Source organism: Schistocerca nitens, chromosome 3, assembly GCF_023898315.1.
Source record: "Schistocerca nitens isolate TAMUIC-IGC-003100 chromosome 3, iqSchNite1.1, whole genome shotgun sequence".
NCBI lineage: Eukaryota > Metazoa > Arthropoda > Insecta > Orthoptera > Acrididae > Schistocerca > Schistocerca nitens.
The window spans coordinates 915,029,005-915,036,180 of record NC_064616.1 but is presented as its reverse complement, the minus strand read 5'-3'; the positions used below and the strand labels follow the sequence as shown (position 1 = coordinate 915,036,180).

At 47.4% G+C, this 7,176-nt stretch overlaps 1 pseudogene; it reads right to left on the bottom strand.

Moving 5' to 3' along the window:
• Window positions 1-6,074: 6,074 nt before the first annotated feature.
• Window positions 6,075-6,192, bottom strand: LOC126250356 (5S ribosomal RNA; annotated as a pseudogene).
• Between the last annotated feature and the right edge of the window lie 984 nt (window positions 6,193-7,176).

Genomic DNA, 7,176 nt, shown 5'->3' with positions numbered 1-7,176 from the left:
CCTATCAGTGTATCCTTGCCTTTTTCTGGAATTCAAAGCTTCCGATTTTCTCTCGTTGCCTGTAGAAGTGAATTTATACATTGACGTTATAAATGTTTGATAAGTCGTCATAAAGAGATATGTGTTTTTTTAACGTTTCGATTAGACTTACGTATGCAGTGTTATCAGATCTAAGCCCTTTTGTCGATAATGAACCAACACGTTTCGTTTTCAGTGCCCCTTCTCCTTTTTACTCTTGTTACTCCTGTTATGGACTGTAAGAGAGCAAAGCCTGAACTTGGTATGATAATTCTTACAATTGTTACTGTTTATCGCCCTATTTTCATACACTTTATTCTTTTTCTGAGTAATACTATTCCATGCGGCTGGCAATTTTTCCCAATTTCTCGAGTTTGATACAACGACTACATCACTTGTTTGTTGGACTGCGAAAAATACATGACTTAATTACGTGTAAGGAAGATGAAACTTAAAAACCTTTTAGAATTTTTTTTTCCTGTGGGGCTTTATCTGGATGACATATAATTACCGCAAAGAAAGTTTATATTTTAGTAGCAAATTTTCGCCGGTGCCGTCTTCCTTTTGTAATGCTCTCTGTTTCCACGGAATTACAATACCGAGGAACATTTGTAACATGCGAGTGCATAGCACTCTTTGTCTCGGGTGTCTTGCCCGCTTCGTAAAAGGCACGCACTCGCTCATTGCAATGTCTGTCGGAACGCAGACGACTGCCGCGCCTGGCATAACACAATTTCTTTGCTCTAATTATACCCGTTGTTTTGTGTTGTGCTGAGGGTACCAACAAGCGAACCCAAGGAAAACGGATGGAATTTGCATTAAACGCTCAGTTTATTTGTAATGCTTTTTCGGGGCCGTGTTTATGCTGGGGTGTGGACAGAGACCACATTTCCAGGAAGCTCGTGTTTACTCACAAAATAACGCATGCTGGGTCTTCTTCGCTGGACGAAGGTGCGGGAAGAGACGAGAAGGGGAGGGGCGGCCAGGTGCAGCAAGAAACGTTAAGCCTAAACAAAACCTCGCGGCGCGGCGCAGCCCGCAAATTAAATATTTGTCCCTCAATGAAACAGTCCACCTAAACAGTCTGACATGATAATGTTGGTTTTTCCCGAAGCCTATTGTTCTTGAATGCTCGCTTTGTTGATTCAGCTTGAAACTCCATCTTGAATATGAAATGCAAAGGGGGTTGCGGGGACGGCGGGCTGGCGCTAAAGAGCTCACTTGACGAGAAACATTACTGTAATATAGCGAGGCCGGCACGGCTGCAGGCACCGGAAATAGCTCACTTCTTGATTTTCTTGCGGGCCCGCCGGAGATCAGTATTGTGTTGCAGCCGCTGCGCCGCAGCCAGAATTAAGGTAAACGGCATTTATTCTGCAAGCTCCTCGTCCGGCCCGCTGCGCAAATATGCGCTCCTGCCTCCGCTTAATTTTCCTCCGTGCACGATGCTTCTCTACGCATTATCTGTTTAACACGTCCCAAGAAATAGCTGACCGAGAATCGAAATTATTTGTTAACGTCCCTCCCTTCGCACGCGTGGAAAATAATTGTGCACCGTAAGGGCTGTAGTGATTTCTACGATATTGCGGTTACTCGACACGAAGGAATTAATTTAGGTCATGTAAGTCCTCATGAAAATTGAAGAAAATGAGAATGGTGCAGGAGTATTACTGATACAAATACAAATGGTACATAAAATCGTGGAATAGTGTTTATTATGGAAAGTATTTCTTTTTATGTTACACAGAAATCTTTACATTCAACTAAAACTTAAAGTTTTTTGTGTTATATGGAAGTCGTCACATTTAGCAATAGTTAAAAAATAAAATGAAATTTACTATAGTCATCTAATAATTGCATAAATGAGACGTAACTTAACAGAAGGGCAAAAAATTGTTTTCGGTTATTTACAACTAAGCTGATTTTCAGTGCCCGATAACCTCTGTGCCTGGCTGACCAACATTTACTTTTGCGTACGTAATTATACACTCCTGGAAATTGAAATAAGAACACCGTGAATTCATTGTCCCAGGAAGGGGAAACTTTATTGACACATTCCTGGGGTCAGATACATCACATGATCACACTGACAGAACCACAGGCACATAGACACAGGCAACAGAGCATGCACAATGTCGGCACTAGTACAGTGTATATCCACCTTTCGCAGCAATGCAGGCTGCTATTCTCCCATGGAGACGATCGTAGAGATGCTGGATGTAGTCCTGTGGAACGGCTTGCCATGCCATTTCCACCTGGCGCCTCAGTTGGACCAGCGTTCGTGCTGGACGTGCAGACCGCGTGAGACGACGCTTCATCCAGTCCCAAACATGCTCAATGGGGGACAGATCCGGAGATCTTGCTGGCCAGGGTAGTTGACTTACACCTTCTAGAGCACGTTGGGTGGCACGGGATACATGCGGACGTGCATTGTCCTGTTGGAACAGCAAGTTCCCTTGCCGGTCTAGGAATGGTAGAACGATGGGTTCGATGACGGTTTGTATGTACCGTGCACTATTCAGTGTCCCCTCGACGATCACCAGTGGTGTACGGCCAGTGTAGGAGATCGCTCCCCACACCATGATGCCGGGTGTTGGCCCTGTGTGCCTCGGTCGTATGCAGTCCTGATTGTGGCGCTCACCTGCACGGCGCCAAACACGCATACGACCATCATTGGCACCAAGGCAGAAGCGACTCTCATCGCTGAAGACGACACGTCTCCATTCGTCCCTCCATTCACGCCTGTCGCGACACCACTGGAGGCGGGCTGCACGATGTTGGGGCGTGAGCGGAAGACGGCCTAACGGTGTGCGGGACCGTAGCCCAGCTTCATGGAGACGGTTGCGAATGGTCCTCGCCGATACCCCAGGAGCAACAGTGTCCCTAATTTGCTGGGAAGTGGCGGTGCGGTCCCCTACGGCACTGCGTAGGATCCTACGGTCTTGGCGTGCATCCGTGCGTCGCTGCGGTCCGGTCCCAGGTCGACGGGCACGTGCACCTTCCGCCGACCACTGGCGACAACATCGATGTACTGTGGAGACCTCACGCCCAACGTGTTGAGCAATTCGGCGGTACGTCCACCCGGCCTCCCGCATGCCCACTATACGCCCTCGCTCAAGTCCGTCAACTGCACATACGGTTCACGTCCACGCTGTCGCGGCATGCTACCAGCGTTAAAGACTGCGATGGAGCTCCGTATGCCACGGCAAACTGGCTGACACTGACGGCGGCGGTGCACAAATGCTGCGCAGCTAGCGCCATTCGACGGCCAACACCGCGGTTCCTGGTGTGTCCGCTGTGCCGTGCGTGTGATCATTGCTTGTACAGCCCTCTCGCAGTGTCCGGAGCAAGTATGGTGGGTCTGACACACCGGTGTCAATGTGTTCTTTTTTCCATTTCCAGGAGTGTATATACGCCGCTCAGTAGCAATGGTTCTAGGAAGGTTAGTCGGAAAGCAAGTTCCAAACGGTCGCGAAATGGAAACCACTGCGAAAATCCGATTACGTTTTGCACAGATGTGTTGGATAGTGTCTGTAGTATGCCTAGAAAGTAATGTCTCCCTCCAAGCATGAGGTCCTGGTTAGAGATTTCGCCTGATGTCGTGCAGCCCACAGAACATAATTCTCATTCATATCGTTCGTAATGACAATTCTTAGCCGCGCGGGATTAGCCGAGCGGTGAAGGCGCTGCAGCCATGGACTGTGCGGCTGGTCCCGGCGGAGGTTCGAGTCCTCCCTCGGGCATGGGTGTGTGTGTTTGTCCTTAGGATGATTTAGGTTAAGTAGTGTGTAAGCTTAGGGACTGATGACCTTAGCAGTTAAGTCCCATAAGATTTCACACACGTTTGAACATTTGTTTTGACAATTCTCGGCCACACTCTGCAGGGGCAATGAAGATGCTCCTGCAGCTTTTTAGATGGGAAGTGTTTGATCAGTCTCAAAACACCCTCAATTGGCTCATCTTGAGTTTCAACTCTTCTCCCATGAACCGCTACGTATAAAGGCAACATTTTGGCACAGACAACTAGCTGAAGACTAGCGTAGAGAATTCGCGGAAAGCACAGGTAGCTGCCTTCTGTAACGAGAGTTTTGGAAAGTTGGGACAACTCTACGAGAAACGTATGAGCCGGTGCAGCTGCTGTGTAGAGGAATAGCTGTAAGGCCTAGCTAACTACTGCAAATAAAATATTTTTCATTTTCACATCTGTTTTGTTTTTAGCACTGAATCATGCATTACTCTCTGAAAATATATTGTGAAATGTTTTATTTTTTAAATTTTACCAATCGTAACGTTTTTTGTTACCAGCCCCTATTTTGTATTACTTAAGTACTCCTTCATTGTGATGGATTTGTTATTTAACAGCCATGCTCCTATTGTTATGTGACTTTTTGGTTGTCAGTAGCGTATGACTACGAATCCGACAGTGTGGGTATTCGATCTCTGATCGGTACTACGATTTTAATCCGTAACTCATCACTTGTGGCTAATGGCTCTGAGCACTATGGGACTCAACTGCTGAGGTCATTAGTCCCCTAGAACTTAGAACTAGTTAAACCTAACTAACCTAAGGACATCACAAACATCCATGCCCGAGGCAGGATTCGAACCTGCGACCGTAGCGGTCTTGCGGTTCCAGACTGCAGCGCCTTTAACCGCATGGCCACTTCGGCCGGCTGCTCATCACTTGTCTCACCTCTGGCAGTATCTGCTAATGTGAGAAATTCCGAGTTGTATAGGGTGCGGAACCGACTTTAAACTCTAATTCCTCCTACTAAGTTGCTGGGAAAAACAGTTCAAGGCAAAGGCAACAGCATACTATCTCCAACTTGACCATGCCTAGTAAAGGAATGTGGTGTTCAAACCACTATACGAGTTGATGAAAGGTTTATCAACGTTCTAATTCGCTTTTCAAACATTTTCAGTATAATTATCCAATTCATTTCCATCAGCAGTTCATTGCACACTTCGATTTCCTGGTAGGAAATACTATTTTTAGTATTCGTTTAATTTTTCGCGGTACATGTGAGTTAAATTTAGCTCTTGCTCCACGATCGATAACAGAGTGCTTAGTGTAATAATTACTGTTTTTCTAAGAGTGGAAAACGGAATGGTAGACGTGCTCCTATAGTTCAGTTAGAATCCCCAGCTCTCTAAACGGATCTTCACAATGAGGCTGATTACTGTTTTTTAGTTACTGTTCTTGTGAATCTTTCTATAGTTTGAATAATTTAAACATATTTTGTGCACTTGAACCCCCAAAAATGGTTCAAATGGCTCTGAGCACTATGGGACTTAACATCTGTGGTCATCAGTCCCCTAGAACTTAGAACTACTTAAACCTAACTAACCTAAGGACATCACACACATCCATGCCCGAGGCAGGAGTCGAACCTGCGACCGTAGCAGTCACGCGGTCCCGGACTGAGCGCCTAGAACCGCTAGACCACCGCGGCCGGCACTTGAACCCCCCCCCCCCCCCCAAAAAAAAAAAAAAAAAATACGCGAGCTAAAGACTGAGTGTACACGGGAATAATATCCAAATACGAGATACTGATAGGCGCTGACGCCAGGTATCTAAGGACGTAACCTGCTGATGACTCTCGTCGAAGTGTCTAAACGCAACAGCCCAGTGAGACGAGGTAGAGGACAACGAAGAGGGGCGTGTACCAAATCCGTGTCTGGCCAGCCTGCTTCACATTTTCCTTGATCACCCACACGATTTCTTACCTCCTCCTGGTCTAACTAAGCTGTTCCCATGCCTCTTTGATTCAGGATTTCCTAGCTGAAGGCTGTTCGCGTGCGTGTATTGGAAAGTTGCAATGCAAGAAAAAAACTAAAACTAAACGAAACTCCTCCCGAACAGGCCATGAAGCCCAACGGCACTGACCGGCCGCCGTGTCATCCTCAGCCCATAGGCGTCACTGGATGCGGATTTGGAGCGGCATGTGGTCAGCACACCGCTCTCCAGGCCGTATGTCAGTTTCCGAGACCGTAGCCGCTACTTCTCAATCAAGTAGCTCCTCAGTTTGCCTCACAAGAGTTGAGTGCACCCCGCTTGCCAACAGCGCTCGGTAGACCGGATGGTAACCCATCCAAGTGCTAACCCAGCCCGACAGCGCTTAACTTCGGTGATCTGACGGTAACCGGGGTTCCCACTGCGGCAAGGCCGTTGGCGCAGTGCAGGAAAACTATTGAAATGCAGGAAGACCTGCATGGAATTTACTATTAATGTTCAAATGTGTGACATCTTATGGGACTTAACTGCTAAGGTCATCAGTCCCTAAGCTCACACATTACTTAACCTAAATTATCCTAAGGACAAACACACACACCCATGCCCGAGGGAGGACTCGAACCTCCGCCGGGCCCAGCCGCTACTATTAATGCAGAATGGCAATTAACCCGTAATGTAAATAATTGTAATGTATTGTGGGGATTTAGGCTGAAAGATCCACTGCTGATCGTTTACAAGATCGGCGATAAATCACTCGACGCAGCTCAAATCTCTCATATAAAACGGCAGTGCCTTGCCAGAGCTTCAGAACGAGGAAAGCAACAGGAGGTTCACATAATAGATGCGCGCTTTGAGACTGTAGGGGAGACGCGTTTCATTAGGAAATTACCTGAATCTTCACCCTGCCAGACCACACGAGAAATTTGGAAATTTGTGGTAAGATCTTATGGGACCAAACTGCTGAGGTCATCGGTCCCTGAGCTTACACACTACTTAATCTAACTTAAACTAACTTAAGCTAAGGACAACACAAACATCCATGCCAGAGGGAGGACTCGAACCTCCGCCGGGGGGAGCCACGCGAACCGTAACAAGACGCCTGAGACTGCGCGGCTACCCCAGACCACACGGCCTTCAACCCCAAAGTAGTAGCTGGACCACCCAGTCTCCCCTGTGAGGATAACGGGAGTTATGTCAGATGGACGAATAGTAACCTCGTCAACGCGAGTACTCTTGTATGAGTGCCATGGGAGCCATGAGAAGTGCCTGAGGACAGTGGGCAAGTCTGGCCAACTAGGGCCATGAGTCCAGTCTTACCTTATAGATGGTTCACAACAGGCAGTGATCGACAGTTCTCATTTCCGCCCGTTGGCTCTTCGGTGTGTGTGACTACGTTTTGAGGCCACTGCGTGGTTTATCAAGGG